At 46.5% G+C, this 19,369-nt stretch overlaps 1 pseudogene; it reads right to left on the reverse strand.

Annotated features, from left to right (window-relative positions):
- Positions 1-5,353: 5,353 nt before the first annotated feature.
- On the reverse strand, positions 5,354-12,844 carry LOC103270963 (annotated as a pseudogene).
- Between the last annotated feature and the right edge of the window lie 6,525 nt (positions 12,845-19,369).

Raw genomic sequence — 19,369 nt, forward strand, 5'->3', positions numbered from 1 at the left:
CTCCTGTTTCGGGCTGTTGCCTTAGGAACTGAGGTAAAGTTTGTTGATAGGTGGGCGGGGCAATGGAAGTCTCTGCCTGGAGAATGGCAAGGCAGTTTATGTAGATCTGTTTTTCTCCACTTGTCTGGGTGCCCTAGCTTAGGGTCTCATGCTGAGTGTCTCAGCCAGGGTGGGCCTGGAGTTCCAGAGCTCCAAAGCCCCAAAGGGCTGGTGGTGAGCAGTGAGAGTGGTCCTGAACCCCCCACAGGAATGGGACTGGTGTCTCTGAAGGGCGGGCACCCAGAGCCTCCCTGAGTGACCGGAGGCTTGGTGCTGGGTGCCAGGCTGGAGATGATGTAGCCAGGGAGGGAGCTGGGAGGGGACTGGGACCCGAGACTCCCACGCATGCAGTGGAACAGCAGCAGCAGTGGGCCGCAATATCTGGCCCTGCGTGGGACCAAAGGTCCCCGGGCCGCACACCAGTGCAGCTGGTGGTGTGCTGGGGGGTGGGGGAAGAGAGGTAAAAGTCTTTCGGGGACCTCACGTTCAGAGAATCTCACAAGTTCACCTATGCCATCACCATCTTGTTCCCATCTCCCGGTATTTCTTGTTGATGAATTGAATCTTTCATCATTATTCAGTGACCTTCTGTATCTTTTAAAATTTTTGATAACTTAAAAAATATTTTAAAAATCCAGTCCACTTTTGATGGGCAGTATGGCTGGTTCCATGTTTTTGCTATTGTGGGTAATGCTGAATAAACATGCATGTGCAGATATCTTTTTCTTAGAGTGATTTGAGTTCCTCTGGGCATATTCCCAGAAGGTGGATTCCTGGGTCATATGGAAGATCAATTTTTAGATATTTTAGAAATCACCACACTGTTTTCATTGAGGCTGTTCTAGTTTACGCTCCCACCAACAGTGTAGAAGTGTTCCCTTTTCCCAACATCTTCTCCAGTGTCTATTTTTTTTTTAAGTTATTGATGATGGTCATCCTGACTGGAGTTAGGTGGTATCTCAGTGTGGTTTTAATTTGCATTTCTTTGATGACTAGTGATGCTAAGTATTTTTTCATGTATATGTTGGTTGATCGTATTTCTTCTTTTGAGAAATGTCTTTCTATATCTTTTGCCCACTTTTTAATAGGGCCATTGACTCTTATGTGAAAAGTACCTTCCCCAAACTAGGAAGAAAGAAACATTATTATTACCAGACAAGGAGTCAAGGATGAGGAAATCTGTACAAACAAGCATTGTTAAAGTAACCATTATCTTTCTAGTTTTTTTAAAAAAATTCACTTCCTAGTCTACCCCTTGTTTTGTTGCAAATGTACTGTCTTATTTCTTGCATTATCTTTTGCTTTTTTGCATTTTTCTTATAGCTTCTGAAGGTGACTATTTAACACATGAATTTTGAGACTTTCCTATTTTGCAGTATGAAAATGCAAGGCTAAAGTTTTATTTTTAAGTAAAATTCTTACTGAATTCCATGAGAACTTGTCAGAAAGAGTGATTCTTTTAACTTTATCCTTTTTAAAATTCTTTTATTCTATTTTTTGCTTTTCCATGTAAATTTTTAAATTATCTTGTATAAATCCTCAAGGAAAAATCTTGCAGGAATGTTATTGGGTTAAACATATAAATTAATTTGGGGGAGAGTTGGTTTCTTTGCTATAGTGAATCTTCCAATTCATGAGCATGGTATGTCTTGCCATTTATTTATGCTAATTTTTCAAACAGTATTTTTCTGTCTTCAGCATACAAGTCCTGTGCAAGTCGTGTCAGGTTTATTTTTAAGTTTTTCATGATTTGAGCAACTAAAGGGGTATTGTGTTTTAAATTTTGATTTCCTTGGACTCATTGCTAGTATATAAAATGATTACCATGGATTAATAACTTAATTAATAAAATAAATCGATATAATTAATATTAATTAAATGATTAATATAAATTAAAATAAAACTTAAAAATAATTTTTGTATTTTGTTTACTGATCTTGCTGAACTCCTTTGCTAGTTCTAGGAGGAATTTTTTCACTGATTTCATTGAAATCTTTTACCCAGGCCACCTGTCATCTGCAAGCAGGAAGAATTTTGTTTCCTCCATTCTGATACGAATGCCATCTATTTTCTTTTCTTAGCTCATTGTACTGACTAGGACTTCCAGATCTATGTGGAACAAATGTGGTGAGAACAGACTACTTTGCTTGTTCCTAATCTTATGATGAAAGGTTTAGTCTTTCACAATTAAATGTAATGTTACCTGTAGGTTCTCATATATACTCCTTTAAGCTGAGGAAGTTGCCTCTAAACTTCTGATTTGCTGAACGTTTTTATATGAATAGGTGTTGAATTTTATCAAATGATTTTTCTGCATTTATCGATTATGTGGTTTTCTTCTTTAACCTGTTAATATGGTAGACTATATTGATTCATCATTTTCAGTTAATATACTTTATTTTTAGAGCAGTTTAGGTTAGGTTTATAGAAAATTTGAGAAGGAAATACAGAGAGGGCCTATATACCTCTTCTTCCTATTCCCCCTACTATTAACATCTTGTATTGGTATGGTGCATTTGTTAAAATTGGTGAACCAATATTAATATAATATTTTAAACTAAAATCCAAGTTTTACATTAGGGCTCACTCTGTCTTGTATAGTTATATGACCTTAGAAAAAGGCATAATGCCATGCATCCACCATTTCAGTATCACACAGAAAAGTTTCTCTGTACTAAAAATTCCATGTGCTCCAACTATTTGCCCTTCCTTATCCTTAAACTCCTGGCAAATGCTATCTTTACATTGTCTTCACTGGTTTACTTTGTCCAGAATGTCATCTAGTTGGAATCATACAGTATATAGCCTTTTCCGACTGACTTCTTTCCCTTAGCAATATACACTTAAGGTTTACTTATGCCATTTTGTGGCTTCATATTTCAGTTATTTTATTGGTGAATAATGCTCCATTGTGTGGACGTGCCACCGCTTTTTATTCATTCACCTGTTGAAGGACATCTTGGTTGCTTCCAAGTTTTGGCAATTTTGAATAGAGCTGCTATAAACATTTGCATGCAAGTTTTCACATGAAAATCAGTTTTAAATTCACTTGGGTTAATACCAAAGAGCATGATTGCTAGACCATATGCTAAGAATGTGTTCAGTTTTGTAAGAAACTACCAATCTGCCTTCCAAAGTAGCTGTGAGAATTCCTGTTGCTCCACATTTTCATCAGCATTTGGTGTCGTCAGCATTTTGGATTTTAGCCGTAATAATAGGTATGTAGTGGAATATCATTATGGTTTTAATTTGAAATTTCTCTGTCGGGCTTGGTGGCTCAGCCTGTAATCCCATGCCTTTGGGAGGCTGAGGTGAGTGGATTGCCTGAGCCCGTGGGTTCGAGACCCCTGGGCAGCGAGACCTCATCTCTACAATAAATCAAAAAAATCAGCTGGGCGTGGTAGTGCATGCCTGTAATTATGGCTACTTGGAAGGCTGAGGCAGAAGGATCGCCGGAGACCAGCAGGTCGAGGCTGTGGTGGACGGGAGCAGCCACTGCACTCCAGTCTGGGTGACAGAGTGAGACTCCAACTCAAAAAAAAAAAAAAAAAGAAAAGAAAAAAGAAATTTCTCGTGACATATGATGCAGAAAGTCCTCTCCTATGACTATTTGCTGTATGTATGTCTTCTTTTGTTCAAATTCAGCCCATTGTTAAATTGGGTTATTGTCTATTGCTGAGTTTTAACATTTCTTTGTATATTTAGACTACAATCACAAGTTCTTTATATCTAATATAATGTATTGTAACTATTTTCTCCCAGTCTGTAACTTGTATTTTCATTCTCTTTTGAAGAGTAGAAATTTTTAATTTTATTGAAGTAGAACCTATCATGGATTGTGCTTTTGGTGTTGTATCTAAGAAATCAACACCAAACTCAAGGTCATCTAAATTGTCTCCTATATTATCTCCTAGAAGTTTTATTGTCTTTCATTTTATATTTAGGTGTACAATAAACTTTGAGTTAATATTTGTGAACGCTGTAAAGGAGAGTCTAAGGAGATACACCCTTACTCATTTGAGAATAGGCAGGTGATTCTGAAACTCTTCGCTATGTCTTACATCAGACCTCAGATCACTCTCAAATGAGCCCACCTTCAGAAACCCATGGCAGAATGTGTTTCATGCATACCTGCAGGAATATACTTGCAGGTTCACGTGCACATGATCACACACAGACAAGGCTGTGTCCTGACCCAAAGTTCTCCCAGTATTCTCTGAAAGTGTTGCTCTTTGTCACCCACTTCGTTAAGAGGTCCAATTCCTGTCCCCGGACTGATGAACTGACTCTGAATAGTACACAGTAGCATTACGGGAGGAGGGGTTATGGGGGAGTGGGGTGGGAGATGGGGATGGGGGGGCACACCGACCTGCCCTGGCGTCCAACCTGTGCGTGAGTGGGCAAGAGCGTGGGCAAGTATGTAGTGAAGCTATGGCAGCTGCCCATCAGGGCTCTGGAAACATCCCCAGGACAGGGCTCTTCAGGTTGTGTGATAACACAGTAAGTCATTTTACTTGAAGGCGGGGTGCCTTTTAAAGAATCTATCCAAGCTGGGCTCGGTGGCTCAGCCTGTAATCCTGCGCCTTTGGGGGACTGAGGTGAGTGGATTGCCTGAGCCCACGGGTTCGAGACCCGCCTGGGCAACTTGGCGAGACCTCATCTCTACAACAAATCAAAAATGAGCCGGGCATGGTAGGGCGCACCTGTAGTTCCAGCTACTTGGAATGCTGAGGCGGAAGGATCGCCAGAGACCAGCAGGTCGAGGCTGCGGTGGCCGGGAGCGGCAACTGCACTCCAGTCTGGGTGACAGAGTGAGACTTCAACTCAAAAAAACCAAAAAAGAATCTATCCAAAGGCCTGTGAGCACAAATCTGTGTTTAAGGACTTACTGAACACTTGAACTCTGTGAGACCTCAGACAGAGACTAACTTTCTGAGCTTCAGCTTTGTCACATGTAAAATGCGCATGAACACTTGCTCCCCTACACATACGTTTGTGAACATTAAGTGAGGTGAGCCTGCTATGCTTTTTAGCACAGAGCTGACACAGAGTACTGGTTCAATAAATACTAGCTGCTCCTATGACTACTCTTTGTAGCATAGTGAAAGTTTTCCCTTCCTCTCACCCCAGTTCTGAAGGATCTATCAAGGTGAACCAAGTCCGTGGTTTCTCCTCCTTCCAACCACCTCACCCCTTCCGTTCCCTTCCCCAGTCTGGCCTCTTCCTTTAACCCTGCCTCTCCTGCGAGCCCCGCCCTGACACCTCCCTATCCTCTTAGTCCCTCTCACTAGTCCTGCCCCGGCATGGCCCTCGCTCAGCGGGGCAGGAAGCTCATGGTGTAGTTTCGTGGGATCGTGGCAAAGCCCACATGTTTGGGAGACACATCAATGTCCTGAGGTGACTGCGGGGACTTGAAGCGGAAGTTCTGCATGATGGTGTGGTGAGGAAGACAAAGAGCTCCATTCTAGCCAGGCCTTCTCTAAAACAGTTCCGTTTGCCTGAGGAGCAGAGGTGGGAGTAGGGTGGGGTGGAGGTGAAGCCCACTCTCACTGCAGCCTCTCCCCACTACCAGTCACCACCTGCATTGTCTCAGGGGAGAGGAGTTGGAATACTGTGGCCAGAGGGACTTTCAGAGGAGACTCCAATCCTCTCCGAACCTCAGTTTTCCTTGCACATAGGATGGGGTGATCCATGCCAGGCTGTGGCAATGGGAAGTTTAGGTGCCCCTTCCAGCCCAATATACTCTCAAATATGGCTGCTGTGATATCACCTCCTTTTTAAGGATCTGAAAATGTTGCGGTGTGACCTTGGACACATCTCTGATTCACTCTGGGCCTTGATTTTTTTCATCTCTGAAATGGGTATGAGTATTCCTTCCCTTCTGCCTGGGCACAGGTCTAGGTACTTGGTGCTTGGTAGTTATGGGGATATCTGCTGGTTGGGGGTAGATTCTAAGGGGTAACTTCCTAGCTGGAGAGAAACCAGGCTACACCTCAGAGACAGGGGCTGGGATGTGGGAGACCCCTGTTGGTCTAAACAGTGTTCTGGAAGCAAATGGTGGTCTCTTACTCAGGGAGAAGGGCACAAAAGCACCACTCTTCTTAAACTGCCCCTTCTCACCCAGGAAGTGCTGGGGGTCGAAATCTTGGGGTCTGGAGAAGAACTTAGGGTCTCTCCACTCAGAACCCAGCATAGGGAACACTTCGATGCCCTGATAGGGAGAAGGGAGGTGATTTGATGAGGTGGGTTGGGGAATTGGTGTACTGGAAGTACATAGGGGCTGAAGAAGAGAATTAGGGTGCCCCAGGTGAAGAAAAATGGGGCATGGGAGCTAGAATTCTCTGAGGGAGGAGCTCTGGAGGATATAAAGTTCACATTTCTGAAACAGGAAGTCTGGGGGAGATGGAGGTTCATATCCTCTGAGACAGGAAGTTTGTGAGACATGGGGTTCATATTCCCTTAGGCAAGACGTTTCAGGGACATAAGTTTTGTGTCCCTGAGGCAAAATGACTAGGGAAAAGGAGGCTCATTTACCTTGCCACAGGATGTTTGGGGAGATGGGGTTGATTCCCCAAGGCAAACATTCTGGGGTAGATACAGGATACAGGAGTCTCTGAGTGGGAAGGTTGAAGGGACGTGGTGGTTGGGAAAGTCTTGGATTGAGGAAGTGGAACAGAAGCTGGAAAACTTCTAATGGGGATAGGGTGGATAGGGTGCTGGGGCCACAGGGAGCAGATTGGATTGGAGGTTCCTCTAGGCTGGGTGGGCACAGCACTTTGGCAGTGGGGGGGAAGCCTTGAAACTTGGTGTCTTTGGTGACTCTGCAGGCCAGGCCCGTGGAGATCATGTTTCCAAATCTTTGGATTTCATGGATCACTGCCTCCGTGTTAGGGCATTTTGGTGCGGTCCTCGAATTTGGGCTGGCGGTTCTTGCCAATCCCCTGGTCAATCTCCTCGTGGACCTTGGCTGGTGGAGAAGGGGAATGTGTTTAGGGACCTAGGAGTCTCAGAGCAGAGATAATAATCCAAATGGGTAAATGAGATGGGTGACATAGATCTATGTAGACCACTCAAAACAGATATTGGCCATAGGCATTGTTGGAGCAGCGTCCTGATAATCTGGTAGTGCCAGAATCATAAGGGAGGCACAAAGGGGGAGCATAAAAGATGATCCAGAGGAGTGGGCAGTGGTCACTCAGTGAGCTGAGTGATTTATCAATCAGTTCAGACATTTTCAATAAATTAACAGCTAGTAAGATTCAGCTGATGCCGATCAGCTGAATGTTGTCCTGTCTCTGGATAACAGGATGTGTCTGAGGGTCCAGGCATCTGAGAGAGGTAGGGTCACTGCACAGAGGAGCTTTGAGGGTCTGTGGTCCTCCACCCCACCCCATTGCAGCCTCACCCTCCACATCTGGGTGCTTCATGAGCAGCGGGAAGCCGTAGCGCAGGGTCATGCTGACAGTCTCAGTGCCTGCAAAGAACAGGTTTAGCGTGGTCAGCACCAGGTTCTTCATGGGGAACTCCGTGTTGGGGTTCTTCTGCTCCTGCAAGGAGACAGGGCTTTAGGCCAAGTGCACTACCCATGGCCTTGGGGCCATTGTGGGGCTTTCCCTATAAACCTACCTCCCATAGATCCAGACCAAAGGTAGGAGGCAGGACCCTAGATCTGCCAAGCTCTCTCCAGTTTTCAGCCTTTGGCCCGGCTGCTGGCTCTGCCTGCAATGCTCTTCCTTCTTGCATTCTTTACCTAGCTGACTATCTGTCCTTTAATTATCAGCTTAGTTATCACTTTCATTTCTGTGGTGGGGTTTTGCTCTATTGTCCAGGCTGAACTTGAACTTGGCTCTCCTCCCAAGCAGCTGGGATTACAGGCAGGCACCCTTGTGCCAGGCTCCACTATTACTTTGTTAATGATAGGAATATTTAGAAAGAGAGGAATAGGCCGGGCACGGTGACTCAAGCCTATAATCCCAGCACTTTGGGAGGCTGAGGTAAGGGGGCTGCCTGCACCCATAGGTTCGAAAACAGCCGGGCAACTTGCCGAGACCTCATCTCTACAATAAATCAAAATATTAGCTGGGCATGGTAGTGGGCGCAGTTCTGGCTACTTGGAAGGCTGAGGCAGAAGGACCGCCTGATTCCAGTAGGTCAATGCTGTGGTGGCTGTGAGAGTGCCACCGAACTCCAGCCTGGGTGACGGAGTGAGACTCCCACTCAAAAATAAGAAAAGAAAGAGAAAAATAGCGAGAAACAATGAGAAAGAAGGACAGAAATGGCAAGAGAGAATGAGACAGAGAGTTAAAAAGAGACAGCATTTTTGAGTCAGACAATTTTAAGCAACAACATCCTGTTCCATCCCTAGAAATCTTGAACCTTATTGTGGAGGAACTCCCTCCCTTGATCTTTTCGCCCCGAACATCAAACTCCTTAACCCTTCACAGAAGGGAGACTGACATCCAGATGGAGGTAGGACCCTCCAATATCACACAGTAAGGCCAGGTCACCAATTCATACAGTTGTATCTGACAACCAGGATATGAAAGGCTGGAGAACAGGGTGGCTGAAAGCACCAGCCTCAGAGTCAGAGCAACCAGGATTTGAACTAGGGTTCACAGCTTCCTCACTGTATGACCTCAGTTAAGCCACTTATGCTCCCTGGACCTCAATTTCCTGATTTGTAAAATCGAGAACCTCCTTCAAGGGGTTGTAATATTGACAGAACCTCCTTCAAGAGCTGTTGTGAGTGCTAAAGAGGTGACGATCTTAAAGCATTTAATGTAGCGCCTGGCGCCTGTAGTGCTATAGAAGCAAGCTATTACGATTTGAACGCACAAGACCTGCTCATGGGTAAGGGCTCCGGTGGAGCAGTGAAGGTTGACATAAGTGTGGTTGTGAGAATTATTATGATGGGGGCCAACTTGAATGGGACTCTGAGATTTTTTCCCCCACCCCCAGTCTGATACCCTCTGCCTGACTTTGCACCTCCCCACGCTGGTTGCTGGTGTACCTCCTGCGTGCGGATGAGAAAGGAGTCGATGAAGTCCCGTGGGGAATTCGGGTCCAGGGTGCGCTGGTTGTGCTCCACCTTCTTGGCTATGAAGTCCTCCAGGCCTTGCAGCTCCTTAAAGCCCTGTTGCTGTGGACCTGGCAGGTGTTTCATCACTGAATGGAACATTTCATAGAGCTGGGGTTGGGGTGAGAGGAAGGAAGGGGAAGGACAGTTGTCAAGGGGAGCTGGATCTCCCTCAGGGCAAGGAAGACACAGGGTTAAAGGCATCTGTCAGCCGGGCTCGGTGGCTGGGCCCGTAATTCTAGCACTTTGGAAGGCTGAGGTGAGTGGATTGCCTGAGCCCGTGGGTTCGTGACCCACCTGGGCAACTTGGCGAGATCTCATCTCTACAATAAGTCAAAAATTAGCCAGGCATGGTAGCGTGTGCCTGTAGTTCCAGCTACTTGGAAGGCTGAGGTGGAAGGATCGCCGGAGCCCGGCAGGTCGAGGCTGCGGTGGCCGGGTGCGGCCACTGCACTCCAGTCTGGGCGATGGAGACTCCAACTCAAAAAAAGAAAAAAAAAGGCATCTGTCCAGGCATTTAAGCATTTAGATGGGGCTAGATGGGAATATATATCTTAGTTTTCATGTGGGTTAAGTGCAAGGGTCACTCTCCAGGAATTTAGGCGAGGTGGATTGGTGCCTATATTCAAGTTTCAGATATTCAAGTGAGGCTGGATTGGAGCACACATCTAGGTGTTCAGATATTTAAGTGAGACTGAATTGAAAGATACCTATCCAGGTTTAGCTATTCAGGTGGGGCTGGTATGTGGGGGGTCACCTGTGTAGGTGTTTAGGGATTCAAGTGAGCTTGGTTGGAGACAGCTATACAGATACTTTTCTGGTCTGAACTAGGAGCTTTTGTACAAGTGTTCTGATATTAAAGTGGGGCTGGTGTTCAGATGTTGAAGTTGGGGGGATACCTGTTCAGGTGTTTAGGTATTTAAGTGTGTTGCATAGGGGGCACTTACCTAAGCCCCCCCCGTAAGGTGTGTGAGTGAGTAGGGTTGGGGGACATTTATTTGGGGAGCAACCTGTCCAGATATTTATGTTTAGGTGTGTTCATTAGGGTACCTGTCCAGGTACTTAATTGGTATAGTAGGAGGCATTTGTCTAGATATTCCAGTGGGCTGGTTGGGAACACCTGTTTGGATGTGAAATGATTTTGATGGGTTAGATTTTGCAGCACCAGGAGCTCAGGTATTCAGGGGTGGGCTGAGGTGGTCACTTTTCCAGGTGTTAAGATATTAAGAATAACTGGGTAGGGAGCATCTGTTAGATATTAAGGTAAGTTGAGGACGGGAACACCTGTCCAGGTGAGAGAGCTGTGTTAACGGCACCTGTCTTGCCTGTGGGTTCTGTTTTGGGGAAGCATGTGTGGAGACATCCAGGCGTCCTTGAAAACCAGGTGTTGGGCACCTGTCCTGGTTCTTGTGCAACTGCTCATTTGCCCAAGATGGGGGGCTGACTTTGAAGGGAAACTGTCCTGAGAATGGGAATTTGGAGCACCCGTCGCCATGTAGGGGAGCAGCTGGCAGGTTGTGGTAGGGACGTGGTAGGGCCCGGCTGGGACAGGTAACCTGCCCCGTCGATGTAGCTGCGAACTGGAAGCTTCCTAGCATCATTCGCAGCAGTACCAGGAACTCTGTCCTCATAAGTCAAAGCGGTCTCCGAAGACAATGGAGCTGATGACATTGGAGACGGCTCGGCTCAGGAAGAAGGTGGGATCGATGTTGGCGCCTGCAGGGTGGGGCGGGTTCGGGGAGTGACGGGGGCTGGAGGGGGGCGGAGAGAATCAACTCAGCGCTCTGAGAATTCCGGGAGGGTCCTGCCGCGACGAACTAAACTCCTAGCCGCAGACTCCAGAGCGGGAGCGCGCGCGCCATTCCCCGACCCAGCCCCCGTGCCCAGAACGCGCGCCCCCGTCTCGGGCCCTGGCACTCGGGGCCCCTCGACTCACTGCGCGTGCCCCGGAAGGCCTCGACGAGGAAGCCCCCCTCCTCCTGGATGCGCTCCTGGATACCGCGCTTGCCCACGCCCAAGTCCCGCAGCGTCGTGACGGAGAAGCGCCGCAGCGGCTTGGCGCGCTCCCAGGGGCAGAATGCCACGCCTGGGAGTGAGCACGGGGGTGGGGGAGAGGTCAGAGAGCGACGGGGCTGCAGTTTCGAGGGGCTCCCGAGAAGTGGAGGGTGGGGATGGGCAGAGAGAGGAAGTGGGCGAGAGACGGATACGGACTGCGCGCTGGCGGTGGTTGGGAGGGGAAGGGGGTGACACACAAGACAGACACTCAGTGGAGAGAAGAGGGCGAGGGGAGGGGGGAGAGATCCAGCAAGAGCGAGAGAGGAAGAGGAGTGAGGGGGGAGAACTGAGATATGTGGAGATCTGAGTAGAGGAAGAAAAAAGTTGTGAAAATATGGCTGGGAAAGAATCAGAAGACCAGAGCCATATTTCAGTGGAACTACCCACAGATCCGGAGAAGAGTAACTCGTGGTCTCAGCTGGCAGGACTGGACAGGTCTTGGGACATAGTAATAATAACCACCAACATGGTGGAAATTCCCACCTGTCCCAAGGGTTATAATTTACAAGCTCTAAAACTGGGCTGGAGAAGAGAGAAAACAGGGAGAGAGAAACAGAAAGAGTCTGAAAAGAGGAGAGATTGTTATCAGGATATGGAGGCTTGGGAGTTTGAAGTAGAAATAGTGTGAGATTCTAAGACAGAGGAAGAAAGGGGGGTGCAGGGAGAGGTGAGGGTGAGGGTGGAGGGAGAGGGAGAGGGAAGCCCACCTGTAAGAACGACAAATGGAGAGGGAGGACAAAGGTTTGAAAACAGAAACCCTGAAAGATTCTAAGGGATGCAAAGAAGACATCTGATGAGAGAGAATAGGGAGAAAGGGGCAGTGAGAATCCGAGAGAAATTGGGGCACGGAAACCCAGACAGGTCAGTGAGCAACACAGGGAGAGGCAGCAATGAACAGTGATGGGGAAAGAAGACCAGATGAAGGGCTCTGCCCAGGCTTGAGGGGATTGGGGGGTCAAGAGTGAAGGCTGGAGAAACTGAGGCCACCAAATCTGCCAGGCCACATTGCCCCAATTGGTGGGGCAAAGGTTATGGTGGGGCCCCCCCGCACCATAACCTTTGAAGAGCCAGTTGAAGGTGGCCTGCTCTCCTCGCCTGCTGAACTCCTCAGCCTGGTCCACCAGAGCCTCCTGGACCGCGTCATATCCACACAGCACCACGACCCGCCGGGGCCCCAGGTGAATGGTGAACACAGAGCCATAGCGCTCACTGATCTGATGGAGATGGGTGGGAGTGGTGAGAAGGAGCAGCCCCTACCCCGAGTGGGCCCAATCACAAGACCTCACGTACTGGAATGCATTTCCCCCATGTTCTGACAGTCAAGGGGCTGCATATCCCAAGATCTGGTCTTTCCTGCCCAGGACCCTGATGCTGAACCTTCAGAACTCCCCTTTTCTAAGTCTCTGGTGCAACCTGGTCAATCCTCTGCCACAAAGCCTCAGCCAGACTGGGCAGTCTCCACCCCCTCCCACCCATCTGCCTATCTTGTGACACCTTCATGAGGGAGCTGTACATCTGCTCTGTGTTCAGCTGCAGGTGGTTTCCAATGAAGGGCAGTGGGGTGGGTCCAGGAGGCAGCTTTCCCCAGATCTTCCTCTGCCGCAGGACGGACATCAAGACCATCACAGTCAGGCAGGCCAGCAAGGCCACCAGAAGAAGGCCTGAGGCCACCATGGTGGCAGTGAGTGTGATAATCAGATGGTGATGGTTGGGATGGCTTACCTTTATACTACTTGAAAGAGAAGGGTGGACTTTGGTCATTTATATAATTGACTTATTTCACCTCTCAGCTCACCCTCACCATGCACCCCGCCTATTGTGGGGCACAGCCAGCAAGGGAGAAGGAGGGGGACCCAGAAATTTTGGATTTAGAAAGAGCAGTAGATAAACTGCAGAGCTGAAGAGTTTGGAATATTTGCATAAGGGGGCACCTGGACTTGTGGATTGGGGGTCAGAGAGAGAAAGTACCCCCAAGTTGTAGGTTTTTGGATCCTAGAGAAGAGAAAAACCAAGGTGTAGATTTTTTGGGGGTGAAACAGGAAATGTGGTTATGAATTTGGGGAGCCTTTTGGAGAGGAGGGATATAGGTTTAAAGGTACTAGCATGGGAGATTCCTGTGATGTGAATTTGAGGATCTTGGGGCAAGGAAATTACCTGGGCTGTGGCCGTTGAATTCCTGGGAGGAGAAATGTATAGAAAGCCCAGCATGATCCTGGAGTCAGTACCTGACACCAAGTGTGGATTTATTTTTGCTTTGGACCCAGTGCTGTCTCTTGATACCCATAATTCTCACTGAAACCTCAAAATGGGGCCAGGATGGGTACCGTAGAATCTCCATTGCCCTTTTCTGGTTGTGAAAGGGTTAGAAGACAGAGCTACATTCTAGTGGAACTTCCCACAGACCCAAAGAAGAGTAACTCACAGTATCAGTTGGTAGAGGAACTGGCCAGGTCTTGGGAAATAGTAACAACCACCACCAATATGGTGCAAATTCCCTACTGTTCGAAGGGCTGCAATTAACAATAAGCCCCATTCGTTTCCTATCCAGATTCTAAGTGAAGCCCACTAGATTGATTATATCATTTCAATGATCACTATTGTTATTATTATTATTCCCCACTTTTACATATGGGTATACCAAGGGCAGAACACAGAGTGGGCAGAGGATACACGTATGAGAGGCCATAAAGCCCAAGGCCTTGAACTCCTGTCTCTCCTACTCTGCATTCTCAGTGTCCCCGTTCTGGGTTCGGTTCCCCCACCAGTAGAAATGGAGTATTTGGGAGGAGGAGGTCATACTTGAGGGTGTGTGAAGTCCCCTTTAAGGGTGAGTCCTGGTTTGTCAGGGGCCACCATTAGCAGGCAGGGGAAACTGCAGAAGAGATTTGGGTTAAACTCCAGTGTTGGGAACTGAGGTGGACCCTGGCATGGGTGGGAGCAGAGAAGGGATGAGTGTTCTCGCTATCCTCCGCTCAGGGAAATTCTTCCTTAATAATGAGTTATCCTTTGGTGAGCACTTGTATTCTAGGAAGATTAAGTTTGTGTGCACATGATCTTGTTGAATCTTTGTAACAATGAGGTTGGTTCACCATCATATTCATTTTGCAGATGAGCAGGTCAAGACTCCATAAAGTCGTTTGCTCGAGGTCACATAGGTAATAAGCGAGGGAGCTGGGATATGAACTCTCTCTTCATCTCCCTTCATTGAGGGCCTAATTCACCCTGGGAGTCAAGAAGGTATCAAGCTTAATAACAGCAGGTAAGTGCTGAGATTAGTATCAGTAGTGAACATAGGATGTCCACTGGTGAATTCTGATGTTAGCAATGGGTAGGACTGTGGAAGGAGGGGCATCATGTTGGTGTTAATGTTTCCCCTAGGTATACGCTATGATGGGAAACAAGTTGGCACTGAACTTGATGCCAGGAGAAAATTAGTAGGAGAGGTCAGGAGGCCTCTGAGAGTTGGTCCAGGTGGTCACTGAAGTTGATTTCAGGAGGGCATAAGTCTGGCACCATCAAGGGCCCCAGCAGGCTCTGACATGAGCATTAGGTAGGTACTGAAGTTGGTCCTATGTGGGCCTGAGTTTGGCCTCAGCTAGACCTTAAGGAGAGCCCCAGATGAGCACAGGCCAGGCTCTGATGGTTGGACCATCCAAGTTGCATATTAGTTCAAGGCTTCTGCCTTTGGACAAGTGGAGGTGGGTGAGGTTGGCACTCCCAGGACTGGCATCTTGTTCAAAGTGTTTTAGGCTACTGAGCTCTGAGACCTGTGGGGTGGGAACAAAAAAGTAGACAGCAAAGCAGAGAGATGAAAGTTGTTTGCTGATTTTGAAGAAGAGGTGGGAAGAAGGATTAACACTGGCTTGGCAGATATCATTCCCCCAATCCTGATCACCAGCCAGCACCTGGGCTGACTCCAATCCTGGCTTCTTTCTTTCCCACCTTGTATCTTAAAAAAGGATGCAGGTAGAGATGTGGGGAGTTTATTTCTCAATGAAGTTAGCACCAGAATGGGAACTGAGTGTTCAGACATGCTGCCATGAGTTGGGGAGGGATGAGGTGGGGGAAGTATAAAATTTTGAGCAGAGGGGTCAAGTGCATTTACCTTACTGATTACCCGGGAATGTGGGGTTGGAGATCAATGTCTGAAATCACTTGGGAGAGACATGTCCCAGTGGGCAGTGGCGTGGGTAAAGGCTTCCAGAGTGAGCTGGTGGTGAACCCTAGAAAATCCCTTTCCTTTGCTGGCCCTCAGTTTCCCTTTCTGGTTGATGGATCAGTGGTTAAGAGCTAGGTTAAGGCATGCGTTTGAATCCTAACCTTACCCCTTCTTTGTTGTGTGACCTTGAACTGCTGACTGCACCTTTCTGGTTGCAGCCACCTATTAGACTATTTAGGTGAGGAGTATATGGGCAATGCATGTCAAGTACACGACAGTCAGTGCACAATACATTTTAGCTGTTCTTAGGAATCTGCCAGGTGAAGAAGATGGATGAGACGTTCTCTAAACCTCGTCCTGGCTTTTACATTCTCTGTTTTAAGGCTCCCAAAGCTTTTCTGGATGGAGAGGGTTTTTTGGAAACTTTCCTCAGCACAGCCGAGTACTACCCCATATAGCTGTGTCATAAAAGATCAATCCTGGTGGCCTCCTGGAAGATGGTGCTGGATCAGGGAGTATGTATAGGACGTGTGGCTAATGTTAGATACTCAGAATATTCTTGATGGTCTTGGAGTTCTTTTACTCCAAGCAACAGAAGTAACTCTAAGGACTTGGCCCATCTCTCTCTCTCTGTCTCTTTCCCCTTGTCTCTGAATATGTCCATCTTTCTTTCTCTTTCTTCTTCCCTGCAGGTCGGGCTTGCACTCAACCCCCCTTGTGTCCTTCTACATTTTGGCATGCTTGCATCATTTAGTCCAATGGATCCTCTTAGATGCCTCCTCTGTTGTGTTTATCTTTATTTATATGTCTGTCTCTGTTTGTCATTTTGGGTGCGTGCTTGGGGTGTCTTGTGCATGTATGTTTCAGCGTGTCCATGTTGATAGATGAATTTATGTATGCACCAGCCTTTCTGGGATGTGTGTTTGTGCTGACGAGTGGGTGTCCATGCTCGTTTATATCTCCATGTTCACATCAGTGTGAGTGCCTCACGAGGTGTGCATGTTTCTGTGCCACTGTGCATGAAAGCCTGCCAGTCTCTGTGTCTGTCTGTGCATGTAGCATGAGTGTACGCATGCTTTGGGATAGGTTGGTTGAGGGATGTCTAGGGTGTGTGTCTCTGTGTCCAACCTGAATATGTGTGGCTGAGTGTTCCCATTTATTGTACGCATGTACGACCTGGTGACTCCAAATAAGTGCATAGATGTCTTTGTGTGTGCATTCTGGTATTTTTATGCCTATTCCTGTTATGTTTGTATTCAAACATAGCCCTGGCCCAGCTCAATTTCTCCTCTTAAAAGAAAAAGAAAACAGTGATACTGTGTGAAGCATTTTTTTGAGTACAGTCTTTTTTAAGCCTGGGGGTTCAGTTTCATCATTTCCATTTTGCAAATGCACTAGGTAAGTCCCCTAAGTTGGAAGTGACTTGTGTTGGGCTCCACAGTGAATGAGGGAAGAACCCAAGTATGGCCTTGTGTGACTGTTAATTCCATGTTCCTAGCCACCACTCTGGACTACTAAGCCCTGCCTATTTCTCATTATGAAATATAAAAAACTGCCCCCAATAGTCCATGGTTCTTTTTTTTTTAAGTCGGAGTCTCACTCTGTCACCCAGGCTGGAGTGTGGTGGTGTGGTACCTTCACAGCCACCACAGCCCCGACCTGCTGGGCTCAGGCAATCCTTCTGCCTCAGCCTTCTGAAGACTATGCACCACCACACGTGGCTAATTTTTCTTGATTTATTGTAGGGATGAGGTCTCACCAAGTTGCCCAGGCTGGTCTCGAACCCCTGGGCTCAGGCAATCCTCTCACCTCGACCTCCCAAAATGCTGGGATTACAGGCTTGAGCCACCATGCCTGGCCCTCCATGGTTCTTAAAAACTTCCCTGTAAGCATGAAACAAAAAATTACAAAATGTTAGGAAAAAAGTCCTTTAATAGGAGGGAGACTTGATCTTCTATCGTTTTGGCATGTTTTGGAACATTACCCAAAGACCTGGGCAGCCAGTGTGATCCCAGGCCATCTCAGGAGGCAGAGAAGGACCTTGGAGAACTAGTCAGTTTGTGGTCAAAACCTGAAAAGTTTGTGATTCAGAGTGATGACAAGGGTGGGGATAGGCCTGGGGGAATGTTGTCTGAAATAGAAAGAAGAAAGCCAAAGAGGAGAAGAAAGTCAAGGTTTTTCTTTCTGGTTGTTTGGACATCTAATGCCAGGAGAATGGCAAGACAGTAGAAAGAGGGGAAAGAAGTTGGATGGATGACAGGGATGAGCAACATTGTTATAAGATAGTGAAGGTGTCATATATTACTGAAGAGTTTCTTCTGATAATGGTTGAGTAGCTTCTGTTGGATCAAGTATCCTGCAAATCATGACTATTAATACTGAATTAAACATAACACACCCCAATTTCTTGAAATCACTAAGAGTAAACAAAAGGTAACAGAGCCTGAAGAGGAAGAAGGGGACTTCCTGGTTTGTATTTTAAGTAGCTTTTGGCCTTCAGGCAGGGCCTGAACAGCTCCTGTGGTGGCTAAAAAGCAGGTGAAAGCATTACAATTTTTCTGACATCCAAAATTAGAGGACAGAATTCAGGGTGATTATGGCAACTGCTAATAATGGTGGTATAATTGCAAAAAGAAGTGATTCAGAGAGGTTCAGCCCCACATTGTGTACATAAATTATGTCCAAATTTCTGATGAATTTTTGGACTTCTCATTTTCTGGAAAACTCCAGGTACCCAGCTAAGGCTAAAAAAACTGAACTGTAATTTCATAACTGCATGTTTGAATTTAGCTAAGTTAACTGGTTTCCCATTAACAACAAACAAAAAAAATCGATATTTTTCAATAGAGCACAACAGTCCAGAGTCTCTACAAAATATCATGGTTAATATCTAGAATAAAATCCCAGATTACTAGTCATATGATGATACAGGAAATAGTGACCCAAACTCAAGAGAAAAGACAATTGATGGAGACCAACCCTAAGATGATGTTGGAATTTGACAAGTCATTTATTTATTTTTTTTTGAGTTAGAGTCTCACTCTGTCTCCCAGACTGGAGTGCAGTGGCCGCTCCCGGCCACTGCAGCCTCGACCTGCTGGGCGCCGGCGATCCTTCCGCCTCAGCCTTCCAAGTAGCTGGAACTACAGGCGCGCGCTACCATGCCCAGCTGATTTTTTATTTTATTGTAGAGATGAGGTCTCACCAAGTTGCCCAGGTGGGTCTCGAACCCGCGGGCTCAGGCAATCCACTCACCTCAGCCTCCCAAAGTGCTGGAATTACAGGCTGAGCCACCGAGCCCGGCTGACAAGTTTTTATTTGTGCATTTATTTACTTTTATTGATGTCTAAGAAATATACATATTTATGAGGTACATGTGATACTTTGATACATGCATATATGATCAAAGCAGGCCATTTAGGGTACCCATTAGCTCAAACATTTATCATTTCTTGGTGTTGGGTACATTTCAAATATTCTCTTCTAGCTCTTTGGAAATATATAATGAATTATTGTTAAAAATAGTCACCCTGCTGTGCTTTTGAACACTAGAAATTATTCCTACTAACTGTATGTTTGTGCCCATTAACCAACTTCTCTTTGTCCCTTTTCCACTCTTCGTAGTCTCTGGTAACTGTCACTCTACTCTGTGTCCATGAAAACAATTTTTTTAGCTCCCATGAATGAGTGAGAGCATGCGATATTTGTCTTTCTGTGTCTGGCTTATTTTTGTTAACATAATGTCCTCCAGTTCCATCAATGTTGCTGCAAATGCCATTCTTTTTAATGGCTGAATAATATTCCACTGTGTGTGATGCACCACATTTCTTTATCACTTTCTTCTGTTGATGAACACTTAGGTTGATTCCATATGTTGTTTCTTGTGAATAGTGCTGTAGTAAACATGGGGTGCAGGTATTCATTTGATATTCTGATATTCTTTCCTTTGGATAAATACCCAGTAGTGGGATTGCTAGATTATATGGTAGTTCTATTTTTAGTGTTTTGGAAAATCCTGCTGTTTTCTATAGTGGCTGTAC

The sequence above is a fragment of the Carlito syrichta genome, unplaced genomic scaffold, assembly GCF_000164805.1.
Source record: "Carlito syrichta isolate Samal-C Ts95f unplaced genomic scaffold, Tarsius_syrichta-2.0.1 Scaffold310947, whole genome shotgun sequence".
NCBI lineage: Eukaryota > Metazoa > Chordata > Mammalia > Primates > Tarsiidae > Carlito > Carlito syrichta.